This window comes from Asparagus officinalis, chromosome 7, assembly GCF_001876935.1.
Source record: "Asparagus officinalis chromosome 7, Aspof.V1, whole genome shotgun sequence".
NCBI lineage: Eukaryota > Viridiplantae > Streptophyta > Magnoliopsida > Asparagales > Asparagaceae > Asparagus > Asparagus officinalis.
Genome location: NC_033800.1, coordinates 33,686,053 through 33,706,125, shown reverse-complemented (window position 1 = coordinate 33,706,125; position 20,073 = coordinate 33,686,053).

The window sequence follows — 20,073 nt, the reverse complement described above, 5'->3', positions numbered from 1 at the left end:
ATGGCTTTCAAGCAAGAAGTATTCATATTGTAGGCTGAAATCTGAGAAGCGGCCTGGTACCAGGTACAGAAGCTCAGAGAGGTACGCGTATTGGGCATCTTGTGTGGTAGCCTAAATTTTGCTTCGGTACAACCAGCCACCGAGTAGTACCAAGCTCGTGCTCCTTCATACACATTACCTGTGTTCTTCATGCAATGAATGAGCAGAAGAATCATGGTCTCCTAAAGCAGGACCAACTGAGGGGAGACCAGGCTAAGGCGAGAGTTCCATAGCAGTCGATTCTTGTTCTTCATCTTCGGTACGCCATGCTTTCTGAGCATCCGACATAAGTTTGGAAGCAGGGGGTTCGAGCGTTAACTTCCGACGAGCTCTTTTGTCATACTTGGCTTCTTCGACCGGCCCTAGCGCCCTTTTTCCAGTGGCACTCTCCGGGTCAGAACTCTTGAAGGTTGTACCTTGTGGGTATCCGGTATCCTGATCTCTTCCTGAGCTCGCTCTGGTGACTGTTGCCGTTCACCCTCCGTAATCGACTTTTCATATGACAAATATTCATTGGCACCCCGGGCACGGAACCGCTTAGCACTCTTCTTTGAAGCATACCATTTGCGGATGGCCTTCAAACAAGAAGTATTCATATTGTAAGCTGAAATCTGAGAAGCGGCCTGGTACCAGGTACAGAAGCTCAGAGAGGTACGTGCATTGGGCATCTTATGTGGTAGCCGGAATTTTGCTCCGGTACAACCAGCCACCGAGTAGTACCAAGCTCGTGCTCCTTCATACACATTACCTGTGTACGCAAGAGTAGGGTTTGGGTTCCCAACATAGAGCTGATCATAGCCAAATTGCCGAGAAAAGCGATAAGGCTGATAAGGTTCAATAAAGCATTTCCTCCCTTGTCGAAAAATAAGATAGCCTGGGCGAATGTTTATGAGCCACCAAAAGGCACCCCTGCTAAGCATGGTGAAAGAATTCGATCCCGGAGTGTCTTGATGAAGTTCTCCATACGCGCCGCCCTCGAAAGCGGGAAACTTGCAAGCAATCTCATAATTATAATCCCGTCTTAATATTTCACGGAATTTAACTTGATACCAACCGGCCCATTCAGAGGTTTCTAATTGCTGAACAAGAGGAGTTGAAGTGCCACTTGATTCAGGAGTCGTCATTATCGGAGGACAGTGCAACACGAACCAAGATACCAAATAAATGTATGGCATCGGCACTCGAGGGGTTGGAGTCTGAATGATAGTCTTCCCGTCGGAGTCCAATTTCTTGACAGCAATAAACTCGGAAGATAGTTCCCGTAAGCCACTTTGTAAGCAGCACACCATGGCTGAAAGAAGATTCAAGGGTCGTCCATAAGCCAATAGAACAGCAGGGTACAAGACCTCTACCGTAATGGCGTCCACCGGTCTGGTGGGTACCACACAACGCTTCAACCAGAGAGTCAGAAAACCAGCGAACAAAGCCATGTCAGAGATAGGAACTTCTGCCTGATAGTGGAATCTTTCGAACGTAGTAAACGCTGGGAAGACATCCTCCTCGGCCTCGCAAGTATATTGAGAGGTTGCGTCATTGATGCGTTCCGTGATCTCCTCAAGAGTACTGGCAGCTAAGCGAGTCACATCGGCTTTTTTGTCCCATAGATTGCGGAAAAGATACTTCGACCACTGTCCTTGTTTTACACCACTTGCTCTTTTCCCGGTAATTTGCGCACATATCTGAAAATGGCACATCAATTCCCAGTAAGTGTCGTAGATTTCGGGAGCACCATTTTTCAGGATCTCTAATTCCCTGCTTCCGGGAACAAACTCCTCATAAGGCAATTCTCCAAAGGACAATCCAGAAATCTCAAACATTTCGTGGAGAGCGAAGCCCAGCTCACCAACTGGAGTGAAAAAGGTGCCGGTGTGAGGGTTGTAGAATTCCAGCATAGCGAAGAGTCCGCTGTAATTCGGAGGAATACCGTATCGAGTGGCTGTTATAGGAACTCTCAAATCCGAAATTCTCAAGGGTTCTTCTAGTTCCTCCAAGACAAAATTTACCATCCGGGCCCACCAGTCCGCATCACTGGAGTGAACCCAAGTAGGGGCCCTGAAATCCCGAGCAGGGAACTCTCCTTTGACAGAAATAAATGTTCTGATAAACACCTCCGCTAACTTAGCAGACTCTCCGACAGGGTGCTCTTTTTGGAATAAACCTGGCTTCAAAGCCATAAAATTATTGAAACCAGCGGGATGAGTACCCCGATGAGTGATGTGCCCCGTAGCAACACCGCCTTGGTCCTGAACAAGTTCCCAATTCATCGACCGCGGGATAGAAGCGTACTAATGATGGAAGTTACAATCTGACGACTTTCGGAAGGCTACAATTTGAAGACTTTCACATATCAAAGAGCTAAAGCAAAGATTACAAAACGACGATCTTTAGCAACGCTCTGACAGAAAGAGATTACAAATCAACGATCTCTTCAAACCAAGACGTGGAAGTCCTCCCTGTGTACCATCGTCAAGATACGATACCAATTCAATCACCTATGCAGCTTCAACCGCTGCAAACACGAATGCATCTTCTTATGTGAGATGATTGATCTTGATGGCTACGACAACAACATGACTAATATTATATTAGTGATGGCTGCGACAACAACATGACTAATATTATATTAGCAACTATTAGAGATGCTGATGAGCAGTGTAATGATATTCGACACACTGAGGAGTACATGGTTAAACCATGCAAGGAAATCTTAGTGGAGATCATGACCTGCAGTTGATAGAGCGTTATTGAGATGCCTCAATTGTCACAAATGGCCTGAATAGGACCTTCTCGAATGGCCATTGGTGTCATCCATATATAAAGACAGAGAAGCTCAAACGCAGCTCCAATCGCTGCCAAGCACAGCTCAAACGCAGCTCCAATAGCTGCCAAGCACAGCTCAAACGCAGCTCCAAGTACACCTCTGAACGCAACTCAAATCAGCTCTGAACGCAACTCAAATCAGCTCTGAACGCAACTCAGATCAGCCTCTGAACGCAGCTCAGATCAGCAGCTGAACGCAGCTTCTTCTGGTCAAACCTATAAAAGTTAGGGCCAAAGCCAAAATCCCCTCTCGATTCCTCCAATGAACGAGAGGTCCACCTTCAAATCGAGCGATCAAACCTTCCGACAGTTAGGTCGTCTCAAACTCCTGCTTGGTCAAACATTCATACAGTTAGGGCCACAGCCAAAATCTCCTCTCGATTCCCCCAATGAACGAGAGGTCCACTTCCAAATCGGGTAATCAAACCTTCCGACAGTTAGGGTTATCCGAATTGTTACGATTCTCGGAGTGGAGATCCCACTCTTAGTTTCATCCTTCCGGATTCTGGGGGTGGAGATCCCACCTCGAGTTTCCTTTCCAGCTGTAGATAGAATATAAAATTCTTCCTCTTCAGCACCGGGAGATAGAATATAAAATTCTTCCTCTCCTCGGACCTTTCCGATGCTCGGAGTGGAGAACCCACTCCCAGTTCATCATTCCGGATTCTGGGGGTGGGGGATCCCACCTCAAGTTCCCTTTCCAGCTGTAGATAGAATATAAAATTCTTCCTCTTCAGCACCGGGAGATAGAATATAAAATTCTTCCTCTCCCGTTTCTCAATCTGTCTTTGCTTTTAGAAAAGACACGATTGTCAAATCCGGGCACTCGATGCACGGGGAATTTTATCCCGAAGCCTGAGTAGGGATAAGTCAACGCCTAACACGCGTTGCCGGGTAGTCTATTCCCGTGAGAATGGCGAAGTCTATGTATTCAAAATCATAGCATTAAGTCTAAGAGAAGCAATTCTCTTAGCACAACGTTACATGTGAAACGGGTTTTAATAATTCACATGCTAGCCCGATTCAAACGGTAATCGGTAAAGGCACGTCAAACCCGTTAATGGCTGGGGGTTTGCCAAAAATCCCAAAGCCTATGTCTAACACACATGGCCGGTTAGTCTTTGACCGTAAAAAGGACAAAAGACCACATATTCAACATTGTGGCAGGTTGTTATTAATAACACCATAATCCGTGCCTCACACGCACGGGGAATTTTATCCTGAATCCTAAGTAAACGCATGGGGAATTTTATCCCGAAGCCTAAGCAGGGATAAGTCAACGCCTAACACGCGTTGCCGGTTTAGTCTTTTACCGATTAAAGAAGACACCAGAATCCGAGTCTGGGGATTTTTATTCACAAGAGAAAGACGAAGTCTACGTATTCAATATCGTAGCACTAAAAGGGTTAACTCTTTTAGCTTAACGTCACATGTGGAACGGACTTAAACAATCTGCATGCTAGCCCGACTCAAACGGTAGTCGGTAAAGGCTCATCAAATCCGTTGATGGCTGAGAATTTGCCAAAAATTCTACAAGTACGAGTCATTGATGCATCAGCTCTGTTAGTTGGTCTCGTGACTCAATTATCCAACAACATTAAGATAAGATCCACAAATACAGATGAATCAGCTTTAACAGCTGGTCCTGCAACCTCGATACTTGGGACCGCCGTGCTCCAATACCTTAAGAGCTTAAACTGTGTATACTCCAGTAAACATACGAGTATAAATTGTGTCAACGTACGACGTTCGAAACCCTAAGGTCAACGCCGGTCAACGCGTAACCCTAGGTCAACGCCAGTCAACGCGTTGCGACCAAAAAGTCAACATTCGACGTTCGAAACCCTAGGGTCAACGCCGGTCAACACGTAACCCTAGGCCAACGCCACTCAACGTGTTGCGACCAAAAAGTCAACATTCGACGTTCGAAACCCTAGGATCAACGCCGGTCAACGCGTAACCCTAGGTCAACGCCACTCAATGCGTTGCGGCAAAAAGTCAACATACGATGATCTGAAACCCTAAGTCAGCACAGTGTGACAGAGATAGTCAGTTCAAAGTCAACTCAATGACACGAGCCAAACTCAACTCACTGGTGGTGACTCAAGACTCCGACGACGGCCAAGCGATAAACGCAGCGCCGGAAGGACTTTGGCTATTCGTCAAAACATTGGATAGACCGAAAACCGAAGGAGCCAAGAGTTGAAACTAGCTACAGGTCCTTTACGCCGACTGAAGGCTGGACCAATCACATCCAAAGTATTCCAGCCTCTTCTATAAAAGAAACGAGTCTGGAACGCTTTGGAGGGGGTATCTGTAGGCATCGAAAATTGCCTATAGGTCTCCACAAACAGCTCAGTGTTAAGGAACAACGATGAACGTCACTATCCGGTCCACAGGAGTTCAATTGATTTCGGTGAACGCTTGAAGTGAATCGACGAACTACGTGGACTAACAGAATTTCAGAATAACGAAGGTACGGGCTAATCGGGAGCCCCGTGAGGTTTATAAAAAGAACAATGTCCTTCGTGTCTCATTCACTCTATAGATGATCCAACCATCGGAGCTGATAGAACTCCTTGTCGGATTTCCAACGCACTTCGAATCACTCAAATCCGAGTTCAGACGAAGAATTTGCAGCGGAAACGAACAAACATACGAAAAAAGCGGCGTCTCAACACTTAGGAGTGTCTCGGATCAAGTGGAGACACCCTGGGGTGTCTCCAATGCAGATTTGGGTTTTTAGGTGGTTTTAACCGCTCTGTTATCCCCTCAAGCCTATAAATACAAGCCTTAGGCCTCATTTTTTCGGATTTGGAATTTTGGAGATTAGGCGAAGCCCTGTCGGATTGAAGACTGAAGGTGCACGGATTTCAGAGAGGAGGAGGAGAGATCGGATCGAGTTCTTCAACGCAAGAGAGAGAGATTCTTCAGATCTGCAGTTCCCCGGGTTCGTTCCTTAAGATTATCCCGTTGTGGTAATCTTAAGAAGAGTGATTATCTCGCTTCGTCGAGATAAGAGCTACGGTTTCTCGATCCCTTCGCGGATAGACGAAGCTCTGCCCAATTTTTTAGCAATCAGATCTGATCGACGGTGGTCCACGGATAAACCCCGGCACAGGCAAAGATCCCACGCAAGCAGAAGACCGATAAACGATCTCTGCGTTTGTTTGATAAAGTTGTAAACTTTTTTGTTTTCATTGTGTAAAAGTCTTATAAAAAAACTGATTTTTGTATTCGTTGTAAACGTCTAAAGTTTGTAATGAATCTCGTAATGAAACAAGCAACTTTCTCCGCAAACAAACACCACGGGGTATGTTTATACTTTAGAGTCGACAACAGTGAGTTGGGTCTTACTTTTGTAGAAGATTGTGATATTGTCCACAACTGAGGCAGAGTGTGTCGCAGTAACCAAGGCAAGCAAAAAAATGATTTGGCTAACCGGGTGTCTGGAAGAGTTGGGTCTAAAGTGGAGGAATGAAGTTCTTTATTATGATAGCCAGAGTGCTATACACCTTGCCAAGAACTCAGTATTTCATGCCAGGATGAAGCACGTCGAGTTACGTTACCACTTCATACGCTCGATGATTGAGGATTAGAAGTTATAGTTGGAGAAGATTTTGGGGAGCCAAAATCCTACAGATATGTTGACTAAAACAGTGACCATTCAAAAACTAGAGTTGTGCGCAACTTCAGTTGGCCTTCATGCATAGGAGATGAATGATAGCGTTTATGTTGAATGATAGCGTTGACTAAAACAGTTACCACTTCATAGCTTTTTTTATAGCGTTGAATAATAGCGTTTATGTTGTAAGTGCTATAGATTGTATGTGCCTTATTTTTGGATAGTGTTTAAAAAATTTTAAACGCTACAAGTACTTGATCGCAATTTTTTTTGTTCTAGCGCGGCTCGTTGAATATTTAAGCTGGAGACTAAAAATTAAAATAGGCCGCCCTAAAATTTTATTCGTCTCCTCCCCACCCCCCAACCCAAATTTTATTGGTCCTGCCCCGAGAAAAAAAAAAACCCTAACCCTAAAAATTTCCACCTGCCCTTAATCTGCTCCCTCCTCATCTACCAAACCCACAATACCCCACTCTCCCTCTCTCCTCTATCTCTCCTCTCAGATCTCTCTCTTCAAGATCAACCCGACGGGATCCAGACTTTGCGGCCCCTCTCGATGTACTTCATGATGACGAGCTCATTGGTCTCCTTGTTCCTCATCAGCCTCGCCACCCCGAAGTTCCCCGATCCGATGTCTCTCATCTTGTAATCGAGCTCGAGCGGAGCATCATCATGTCTGCGCTGGGTGCAGTGCTCGCTCGAGGCCTGTACACCTTAGCGCAGTCTCCTCATCTCACCAAATTCTCCTTTCAAGCCCCTAAATCTGTAAGCTTCTCTCTCTTTTTTTTCTCCCTTTTTTCTCATTTTCAAATTTTATCTCTTTTCTATGCATACCCATTTCTTAGTTTAGTTGTAGTACTAAATTACAAGATTATGAAGGTTACCCACTTGATTTAAGAGGGGTTAGTGTCTGATTTCATGGGTTTTTAGTTGAATCTGTAACTGGCTTTTGTCCAATTCGACCTATTGTTGAACTTGCATTTTTGTTTTTGTAGGGTGAAGGGATGGATTCCAAGGATTAGATATAATGAGTGATGAATTTAAAAGGAAATAACATGTATGATTTCTCTCATAAAATTTGTGTTTGCCTGTTTGGGATCAAAGGAGTCTATTGTTATATGCTTTACAATTTGGTGTATTTTGGCTATTTGGCTTAAACAATTTGACTTGGAAATTCACCAGAACAAATTGAGATTCATTTAAGTAATATGAGAAAGTATGTGATTTTTGTAATGAATCTGGATGCGTTTTGGTTTGTAAATATAGCAGTGAATCGTCTACTATGGTCGAACCTCAGTATGTTTTCCGCTAGCTGTTTCTCTTTTAGTTTGAAACTCTACGATGCTTTTTCTTGAATCTTGTTCCGTTATTTTTGAGGCTGAAGTTTTTTAAGCCTGAATTCTCAGCAGAGGTTTTACGTCAGGTAACATAAGCACATTCTGTTGTGGTCTCTTTTTATTTGGAACGAGATGATTGAACAATGTGCTGGTAATTTTTCTCTTGCAACTGCCTCCCCCCCCCCTTCCCGAATTGTTTTATTTTGAATGATGCAGTTAAGTTTGCACCTTTTGTGAATATTAGTAATTTTTATAGTCAAATGTGGGAATAGTTTGCTTCAATGATGTACAAATCTAGTGTTCTTATGTTGAGTGACTAGTGTGTTTTGTTAAATGAATGGAGTTTTAACAGTACTTTGCAAAGCTCAAAGGGTTCAAAAGAGAACCTTTTGGAATTTAAGGATGGAGTTTTAACAGTACTTTGCAAAGCTCAAAGGGTTCAAAAGAGAACCTTTTGGAATTTAAGGGCCAACAGCTATTTTCCATATACTTTGCAAAGCTCAAAGGGTTCAAAAGAGAACCTTTTGGAATTTAAGGGCCAACAGCTATTTTCCATATGTGTTTTTAATGGTAAAACCATTTACTTATATGGGCATTTTCCAGTTCTTACCATAAACATTTTGAGAAAGCAATGGAGAGTAGATATTTTCCATTCCAGACTATCTAATTATCTCTATTGTATAATAATCGGAGCAACACCCTTTTAGGTTTATTGATGGCTTACAATGCTTTCCATTCTTTGAGTTGCATTTGAAAACTGATCATGGATTTAGCGAGGCTAATTTTCAAATGAATATGTCTCTATGTTGTAAGTCTGTGTCAGGTTATTTGTTTTGGTTTACTGATTGTTTGATGATATTCTTCTGCGGGAAAGCAAATGTCTTGATGAAGTGGAAGTTTTTGTATCAGATCCATATCAATCTTCTGCACAATCAAGCATGTGGATTTGTTGATGGAAGAAAAGGTAGTACAAGAGAATCATGAAGTGAGTTGATTAAAATTTGTGACATGACATCTACCAGTATGAAGCATGGTGATACAAGCAGTTCAAGAAGGCCAAATATTGTTAAGGGGTCATTCGGTTCAGTTGAAAGGCTTGGAAGAGTGATGCTGGAGATGAAGCTGAAAGACCGGAGGGCGGACACAGACGAGGTCAAAGTAATATTCTAAACTTACATATTTTTCAGACAAGCATATACACATGTTTAGATCAAAATAAGTTAATATTTTTGAGTGGATAAGTCACTATTGTCTGCCTATTATGTACTTGTGTCAATACTCGTCATGTTAAATATTGATTCCTGGAGCAGACACTTCTCACATATCAAATTTATAACATTTTATTTACTGATAAGGTGCATTTATGGTGCTTCCCAAAACACTTATTTCATACTCAAACTTTTTTCTTGCATTTGTACTGAAAGGCTATTTTTAGTGGAAATGTTGGCAAGATAACATATACATATACACACCCATAGAAGTATACATGTAGGTATATATAAAAACACTAGTCTTTTTAGTTAAGGAATTGCCATGCCAGAATTTGTCTTGTCTCATGTACATACTGTGTTTCTTAGGTTGCTTGAGATATGCATTCTTCAATATTTAGTTTCTCGAACCAGTTAAACTTTTCAATAATTTCTCATTCCTTGGTACTGTCGCTTTTTTACTTTCACATATAATCCTACTAGTTGAGATACATGTGCAATGCACATGGTTAAATACCATAATTATTTAAATTAATAAAAATAGAATAAAAATAAAAAGAAAATAAAACTTGGAGGATATTTTTTACAAAGTCCAAAAGTTTTTAGGTGCTAGCTAGCATATGTTTTTTATATTTCTCTACAAACTAAAATAAGTAAAAGATTTGAATTATATTAAACATATTTTCTTTATCCAATAACTTGTTAAGTCTCGTTATGAATATGATAAATCTTTTAGTTACTAATTCAAAAAAGATAGGATAATTAGAATAAATTAGGATAACAATGTAATATTTAAAAAAGTTAAGGGTAATATTGATCATAGAAAGATTTTCCCAAACTCGTACTTTAAAGGGAGTATGATATAAATGGCACTGATTACCAATATCAAACTGATCTATCACTTCCTTGTATACTTGTCCATTTGTACTAGTTTGGCCAAAAAACTATAGTATACAACTGATTGTAGCAGTAACAATTGGCTTCTTAGCTTACTTGAATGTTTAGCTTAGATCTTTGTTGCACTTGACATGGGATTTGGACTGGTATTGCATTTGGACTGATAAAAGTTTTTTTTTTTATTTTCAAGAATTTATGTGATAATTGCTTTGTTATTTGGAACATGCTCTGTGTTATACAATATGGATATCCTAATGAAAATCTTGTTTCCAGATCTGCAGAGCTCTTGCCTATATACGCAACTGTGTCGGAATCTACCATCGAGATATTAAACCTCAAAATTTGCTGGTGGGATTTCTCTTCCTCTTCCAATTGATAGTGCTTTGTTTTGCCTTTTTGTCAACCTCAAAATTTGCTGGTGGGATTTCTCTTCCTCTTCCAATTGATAGTGCTTTGTTTTGCCTTTTTGTCAGTGCTTTCCAGATCTGCAGTACTAGTACTTCCTCTTCCAATTGATAGTGCTTTGTTTTGCCTTTTTGTCAGTGCTTTCCAGATCTGCAGTACTAGTACTCAATTGCTAAAGATGGTGAGTCTCCCAAGTCATATGTAATGCAGCAAAGTTAGTTTTTATTGTTCTGTGTACTATGGTTAATTTCTTGTACTCCATGTTGGATTATCCAAAGACTAGTATTTATTTTTTGGCATATTTGTGTTGAACTTCTTGTATGCTACAACTTGGTTATGTATTAGTTTGAACATTTAAATGAAATATTTTTTTTTATGGTTATCATAATTGGAAGCTATTTCTAGTTCAACCTCAAAGGTTTATAGGCACAATTGAACTGCTATAAGAAGTGGAAACAATTGCTGAAATGCTATTAAAAGAAGAAAGATAGCATTCGCTGAAACGCCATTGTAGTAACTCAAATGCTATCAAATATAAGACAATAGCAGCGTTGAAATGCTATGAATAAAAACTAACATTTTTCAATCGCTATGAAAGATATTTGTCATAGCAATACAGAAACGCTATTGAATACCCTTTTATAGCTACATAAAAACGCTATGGTTAGAACCTTTTTGATAGCATTTGGGGAAGCGCTATATAAAGTCACAGACCTACTATAGCGGGTTCTGACACAACGCTGATTAAAACGCTATGAAATAATACCATAGCGTTTTTCGGTCGCTATAGATGATTTCAGGTGTTGTAGTGGATGCTTGTTAAGAAAGCCTGTTTTGATTACGATTTGGTCTCCAAGTGGGAGATTGTTGGTGTTGGGTGTAGCCTAAAATTTCAGGCGAGCTCCTTAGGCGACTTTACGCGGGGATGACGTAGGAGGCGAGCTCGAGAGGGCTTTAGGTGAGGCTGGCTACAGGTGAACTCGAGTCCATTGCAGGCGAGGTCGAAGCGGTTTTCTACAGGCAAGCTTCTGGCAGTCCACAGGTGAGCTCAATTTAGGATTGGATCAGGCAAGCTCGAGTGGCTCACGCAGGCAAGGTCGAGATCCAGCTTACGATAGTCAGGCTAGGGTTTCCCTATAAAAGGGAACCCAGAGCATGAGAAATCGTAGAGTTCTTTTCTCGAGCGATTTTGAGCTAGGTGGCGGGGTTTCTTTTTAGAGAAGCTCCCGAGTGGCGATTTTTCAGAGGAAAAATTCGTGCTCATTTCCTGTAGCGATTTTTTGAGAAGAGGAAAGATTTTCAAGTTGGAAAATCTCACGCATTGAAAAAGAACAGAGAGTTTCTATTGCTTCTTTTGTGAGAGATCTCAAGTTTGAGATCTTCTCTTTGCAACCTTGTAATCTTCTTTAATATTAAAAGGAAATTATTTGTGTGGCTCTCAAGGACGTAGACAAGTTGTCGAACCTCGTTAAAACTCGGTGTTCTCTTTTTCTTGTAATTTTTTAAATTTGTTATTATTTCTTCTTTCTATTGTCTTAACACAAGATCCGACAGGGTAAATTTTGCACAAGGGTTCATATTTTGACAGGTGGTCGAATAGCTTGAATTTCCTAATAACTAGTATCAAAACCCTTGTTCAGATCTGTGTGTGTAATAAATGGCAGAAGAAGGTAAATCTAAAATTGAGAAGTTTGACAGATCAGACTTCATCTACTGAAAGTCACAGATGGAGGACTATCTGTATCAGAAAGTCCTTTACCAAACATATTTATTTCCAAATTAATCTTTGTTTCTTCCTTTTTAGGAAGAGAACAACCACATAGAATTCATTGTCTAAAGATCAATAAAATAAGCCTTTATCATAAATCCTCTTCAAGGGACCACAATCAGACAAAAAACTATCTGCAGATAGCATTGCAATTATTTGTCCACAATTTTGTGGGAATCGACTTTTCTTGGGCCTGTTTGGTTGGTTTACCAAAATAATATGAAACCTTCATGACTGGAAAATCATTTCGAAGTTTTTGGAGCTAAAATGAATTTCATGAAAAAACTCACATGCATGCTGGAGCTTTTCAAGGTCACTTTTACATAAATTAGTAGTATAGTGCACATGCGTTGCATGTGGACATATTTATTTATTTTTTCCTTTTGAATTTACATAATAAAATTTCATTTTATATGACTAAAAAAATATCAATTCGATGTCAAATTTGCTCAAATCTAAAAACATAGAATTTTTTGTGAATATATATGGTAAAAGTAAAAGAAAAATTATATTCTTTTAAAAACATTATCCTCAATATTTAGAGACATATAGAAGATGAAGAATAAAAATGAACTCTCTTTTAGACATTAATTTATTACAAGTGCTCAAAGGAACTCTATTCCAAATAATTAGCAAGATATCTGTCAGTGCAAGTTCTCAAACAGCGGGATGAATTATTCTATTTTCGAACATTTTTCACATAAATGCATTATTAACTAATTCTTTCACAATTACACTCGACATATAAACATTTTAGAAGTAAACAACTGAAATAAATAAATGACGAATAAGAAAAATTATAGAGAATATGTTTCATTACAATGTCTCATAAAATTAATGAGAGTTTTGGCGTTCATCTCATTTTTAGTTAATGGTTTATATTTTAATTTTTTCATATATATTCACAAAGAAAATTTTATCTTTTTGGTTCAATATGTTTCATTAATGTTTAAAAAGAACTCTAATGAACGTATGCCGAGAATAATCATGTTTTCATGGCAACTGGTATAATAATTGTCCAAGTACTTTCTTCCTAAGGCATAATGGTCAATACTTTTTGGATATTAACAAGTATGGACAAATTCAAGGTGTTAAAAATTCTATCTTTACATTTGTCTGAGAGATAGTTATAAAATTTATCATGATCAAAGAAGAAACATGATAGAAAATAGATATGGAAAAGATGAATGAGACAAACTAAGATAAAACCAAGTTATTATCATAGGTAATGTTGCAGCAGAAGAATGTGCAACATATGAACTTTTCTTCATCTTTGTATTCATGCTTTAGAGCATCCTCAGCTAGTACAACCGCATGTCGTCCATGCTTGTGGTTGGAAATAAAGTTCAATCAGAATATTAAAAATATCAATAATTAATTTATATCATAAAATTATACTTTCCCATAAATTGATTTAAGAGAAAATAAAAAACTACCACTTTTGTAGTGAGGGGAGAAACAACAAAAGCTCAAAGCTTTTGACAGAAAAGAATATAGCCAGAAAATGCTCAATTTTATCAGCTCTATAAGGAAAAGAAAGGAGAAAGATGAATTGCATATTTTATACCAATTCACTATGATAATAACTACACAAGAGAGGAGACATTTTTAATTCCTAGATGCATGAGAATTTTCTTAGGAAGGAGAAGAGATGGTGAAAAATATTTTATTAATGACTTTCATGTATAAATGTAACAGAAATAGTATGAATTAAAAAGACTTGCGAAATAGTGGAAAAAGTTAATGGAGGAGGACATTTAAAATATTAAACATAGACCATAAAGAGATTTAATTAAGAAAATTATTAATAAGATAATTATAAAAAATAATAATTGTTTTTATTTAATTATGCATGTATGTTCATGTATATATGTGTTTAGTATACGTATGCATATATTTTGGAAGATGTATACATGTGTTTTATTTATGTATGCATGTGTTTTGGAGGGTGCTTTGGTAATAAATTTTTAATATGGTAACCCACTTTTATAATAGTACTAGGTTTTACACACGTGCAATGCACGTAGTTAGATACCATGATTAATTATGTTTTTCTTATTTTCTATCTAAAATTTGTTTCTCAGTTCCAATTTAGTAGTTTGTGCTTACTTTTGTCTCTAAACTTTAACATTACGATTATTTATTTTCTTTGATGTTTGTTTAAATGGGCTATACCTAATTTAAAATTTCATATTAATATTTAAATTGATAGAAAACAAATATAATCTAAAGCTAATTTGAATTTTTATATTATTGGACTGACAGAAACCCAAACTTTACTTGAGAAAGAACAATATTGCAAAAGTGTAAAACATTGAAATTGTGTTATACAAGGAAGGTGAATATTTAAAACCAATAAGGTAAGATATTTGATTAAAAGTATACTAAAACTATAGAAAAGAGAATATAAAATTTGTTCTTAATTATTAATAGACTTCATAAAAATTATAAACTAAATATTAATACTAACTCTAGTATACTTTTATATGATAAAAGCATCCACAAAAGCAAATAAAAGTACCGAAAAAAGTTTATACTATAGATTCCTAATTTCACTCAAAACAATCAAACTATTCTAGAAAACATTTAGAAAATATTGACTTTTATTCCTTCTATTTTTTTTTATAGAGCTAAGATCAATCCTTCTTTACCTTTATCTTTTTTCTGGAAAATTCTAGAATAGTATCTTCATCATCTACATCGATTGTGACATCAGACTAGAGTTGTATTCTTTGCACTGTTATCTTTCCTAGGCTCGTTATTCTTTTATCTTCTCATTTAACTTCACAAAAAAGTTGAATATATTTCTAATGTTCAATACAAACTTCTTGAAATACAGACTTTGATTTTGTCCCCTATTTTGATGAGAATAAATTTTAATTTAATATATATATAATTATTTGTGTTCCTGATTTATTACTTAAATAAAATTAATAGCTACCTCTTTTTTTTATAATGAATTCTTCTAATGTGCATCTAATAAAAGTTTCTGATATATCAATAATGTTACATTTGCTTTATCCTTATTATTTTTCACAAAGATCTGAACTAAATACCTGCATTTTTTATTACCAATTTGCCTTAGATTATAGTATTAATATTTAATTTCTTTAGTATTTGAAGAACAAAGTATGAAATTTATGAATACTTACTAATTTTTCTTATATCTTCCATAGAAATTCTTCTTTGATTGAGATAAACTTGTTAAATTATTCTTCAATGGAAACTCAGTCAGTGTTTTTTTGATTTATTTCTGTTACTTTCTCATTTGTAATAGAAATAGTTTGATTTTTTTGAATGATATCTCTGAACATTCTGATAGTTTCTCCATATGTAATTCCTTGCATTATAATACCCTATAAATATTTTTAACATCGGAGATTAATGTTTCTAAATTATAATCAATCGATGCTAAGCTATTATATTATAGTCTTTTATTATTTTTATGAATTTAAACATCTATAAATTAATATTACTAATATATTTTTGCTACTCCAACTTGTTAGTAAAATTACATACAGTTACTTTCATTTATATAGTGATAATAATTTTAAAGTTATCATATATATTTTAAATTTTTATTCATTCACCGATTATTTTTTATCAATTCTTTCTTTTATTTACCAGCATCAACTTAAATTACTTTTAGATCCCAAAAAGGAATAGTAAACCCAAATTGGAAATTATATATATATACATATATATTTGTGGTTTTGAACTTTAAAATTATGATTTGTAATTTTTAAAACTTTAGGAGTGTTTTTAAAAAAAATACTTTTAAGTTTGGCGGCTGTAATGTCTATATTTCATGTGTCAGTGGTAATTTTCAAATGTTAGAATATTTCTTACAACTCTAAAAATTTAAGAGTTCTTTTTGTAATTATTAAAATTATAGATTAATTTTTGAAAAACTCAAATATTAACAATCTGCTAATAATTTCTAAATTTAATGCGCCCTTGTTATAAATTTTCAAACTTTAGAGCTTTTTTGTGGTTTTTAAATTTTGAAGAAGTTTTTTGTTGTAATTTTTGTAACTTTAAGGTTAATTTTGATAAAATTTAAATTTTAGGTGCATGAAGATAATCTCTTGAATTTATCTTTTGTTGTTTGTAAATTTTAAAATTTTATAATTTTATGGTGGCTTTTATAATTTAAAATTTTAAGGGTGTTTCTATAATTTTTGAGATATTGAGAGTGTTAATTGGAAATTTTAAATTCTTCAGAGGCTGTTGTTAATTTATTAATTTATGTTTATTATTCTAATTTTGAAATGTTAAAAAAAATTTAGGAGCATCATGGTAATTCTTGAATTCATTTATGTTATTTGAAAGTTTTAAAATTTTAATATTTTAGGGTGCTTATTTGTAATTTAAATTTTTAAGGGTGTTTCTATAATTTTTAAGACATTTAATTGTTAACTGTAAATTTTAAATTCTTCATAGACTGTTGTTAATTTCTTAATTAATATTAGTTATTTTAAGTTATGAAATGTCAAGATGTTTTTTATAAATTTAAACTTTTTATGGTATTTTGTGCAATTTTAAAAAAAAATTAGGTTTTTTTGTAATATTTCATGTATTATTGTATATTAGCTATATATAATTTCTTTTTCTTAACAAACTAATATTGTAAAGCTATTTTATATATTTTGTTAATTTTATTTTTTAAATTGTTGAGCTATAGATAGTTCACATAGGATTAAAATATAATATAATTATGATTAGGATAGATTATGATATAAATAAAATATTTAAAATAGTGAAAGGTAATATTAACTATGAAAAGATTTTTTCGAACTCGTGCTTTTAAAAGGAATATGATTTTCTAACTAAAATTTGTTCCTCAGTTTTACTTTCATAATTTATGCTCAATTTTGTCTCCTAACTTTAATATTGTGATTATTTATTTTCTTTGATATTTGTTTAAATGGGCTACACCTAATGTAAATTTTTAGGTTGATATTTGAATTAATAGAAAATAAATATAATTTAAAGCTAATTTAAAATTTGATATTATTTTGGCTGATATAAAACCAAGCTTTACTTAAGAAAGTATAGCGTTGCAAAAGTGAAAAATATTAAAACGATGTTATACAAGGAAAGTGAATATTTAAAACCAATAAGGAGAAATGATTAGTTAAAAGTATACTAAAATGATACAAAAGAGAATATAAAGTTTATTCATAATCATTGATAGACTTCTTAAAAAATTATAAATTAAAGATTAATGCTAACTCTAATATACTTTTATATAATAAAAACATCTGCACGAGCATATAAAAGTACTGAAAAAAGTTGATGAAACTCATTTCTAATAATTCCTAAATTTTATCAAAATAATTAAACTATTCTATAAAATATTTAGAAAATATTATCTTTTATTCATTTTGTTTTATTTCTTTATTGGGCTAAGATCAATCATTCCTCACCTTTATCTTTTTCCCGGGCAATTTTAGAGTAGTGTATTCATCATCTACTCGATTGTGACATCAGGCTAGAGTTGTATTTTTTGTATTATTTTCTTTTTTTGGTTCGTTAATCTTTTATCTTATTGCTTTAACTTCACAAAGAAGTTAAATGTATTTCTGATTTTCAACACAAACTTCTTAAAATACATACTTTTATTTTTTCAATGAGAATAAATATTTATTTCATATATATGAAATTCTTTGTGTTCCTAATTTATTACTTAAATAAGATTAGGAGCTACCTCTTTTTTCTCTATAATAAATTCTTCTGATGTGCATCCAATAAGAGTTTCTGTTACGTCAATAATATTATATTTACTATATCCCTATCATTTTACACAAAGATCTAAATTAAACACCTTTATTTTTTATTACAAATTTTCCTTAGATTATAATATTAATACATAATTTCTTTAGTATTTGAAGAACAAAGTATGAATTTATGAATGCTTACTAATTTTCTTATATCTTTCATGGAGAATTCTTCTTTGATTGGAATAAAGTTATTAAATTATTCTTCAATATAACTCAGTTGGTGCTTCTTTAATAGACATGCCTTATGTTAATACTAATTCAAATGATTCATGGATGTTTTCTAAATTTTAGATTTCTTTATGTCACTTTTCCATTTGTAATGGAAATAGTTTGATTTTTTTGAATGATATCTTTGAACATTCTGATAGTTTCTCTTTGTGTAATTCATTGTATTCTTTTACCCTAGAAATATTATTAACATCAGAGATTAATGTTTCTAAATTATAATCAATTAATGTTGAGCTATTATATTATAGTCTTTTATAATTTTTATGAATTTAAACATATATCAATTAATGTTACTAATATGTTTTGTTGCTCGAACTTATTAGTAAAATTTTATGTAGTTGCTTTAATTTATATGGTGATGATAATTTTTAAGCTATAATATTTTTAAATTTTTATCTCTTAACTGGATATTTTTAATCAATTCTTACTGTTTTTTTTACCAGTATCAACTTAGACTATCTTTGATACTGAAAATAGATAGTAAACCCTAAATTAGAATATATATATATATATATATAGTAAGGTGCGAAAACAATGGAGGTCGTCGGATGGCGTGAGGTGAGATGAGCGGTTTAAAAATAATAATAAATAGCTATCCTCTCTCTCTCTCTCTCTCTTTCATGTTGATCTGTGATTTTTTGTTATGATTTCTTTAGTTATGTTTAGAATCGTGATATTATGAATTTGATGCTAATTGGTAGTGTAAATTTTCCTTGTTTTTCACACATCACTAACTGATTTTTTGCTAATTGCTAGTGTAAATTTCCTTGCTAATTGTTTTTTTTTTTAATTTTTGTAGAGACGTGAGGAACTGTCTGTTCTTCAGCTCATTGCTATTAGTTTGTGGATAATTTGAGATTTTTTCTTAGAGTCATGGAGTCATCTTCAAGTACTCGTCATGGATTGATGTGCCAATGTGGAAGGAGGGCTATACTCTCCAGATCTGGAACTAAGACGAACCCTAGTCGATTATTTTTAGGATACTCTAATTGAAAAGTGAGTAATTGTGGATTCTTCAAATGTGTGTCTGATGAAGAGGAGTTTGAAGGTTCAATGGCAGGGCTTGTTCAGACGAAGCAGTTGAGCGTGATGCCGCAAGTTTCAAGTGTCGTGTTAATTAGAGAAGTGCAGGAAAAGAGAAAGATTGAAATTGATATTATGGATTTGTTGAAGCTTGTTGTATTTGTTCTTTTATTTGGTGTTTTTCTTGGATTTGTATTTGGTATTTTTATTGGATTTGTGTTAAGTAAGGTGTAAGAATGTATTATTGGATGAGTAAGATTTGTATATGCACACTCTTCCTCCTGTTCCAACAATAGTCTTTTTACCACACGATATCTAGTAGTATTCGGGTTTGTATTGCCGGTCAATATCAGTCAACATGAAATACAAAGCATTAACTGGATGTATTTTATGACCAATTTTAATATTGTAGTTGTCTCAATAAGGATTGTTGCAGCTAATTTTACTTTGCAAAACTAAAAGTACTCCATCAAACAATAATGATAGTAAAATATTCAAAACTAATTGTTTCCATTGTATTCAAAGTTTATAACAACACCTTTTCCAGGAAAAGACCAGAGTCTTCATCCTCATCAAGGGTGGATGTGTACACAAAGTAAAGAGATCAAATGAATCCGAAAACGCCAATAAGTATTCAACCAAGGAAATTGTTGCTGATACCGAGCGTGAGACCTATTCCTTCTGTGCTAAGTCGCTCGTCCACAAGGGCCAGCATTGGGCTTGATATGCTCATAGCACTCGCTGTAGCCAGCAACGATGCAACCATGTTGTTACTTGCGCGTTGTGCATTGCATCTGTGTGACTTCAAGTGCCTCACTATTCCACCGCTTGTTACTTCACTCAATAGTGAGAACTTCATCTGTATTAAAAAAATTTAAAAAAAGTGCTTCATCACATTTAAAAAAAATATTATATAAAAAATGGCAATGTACAAGTTATT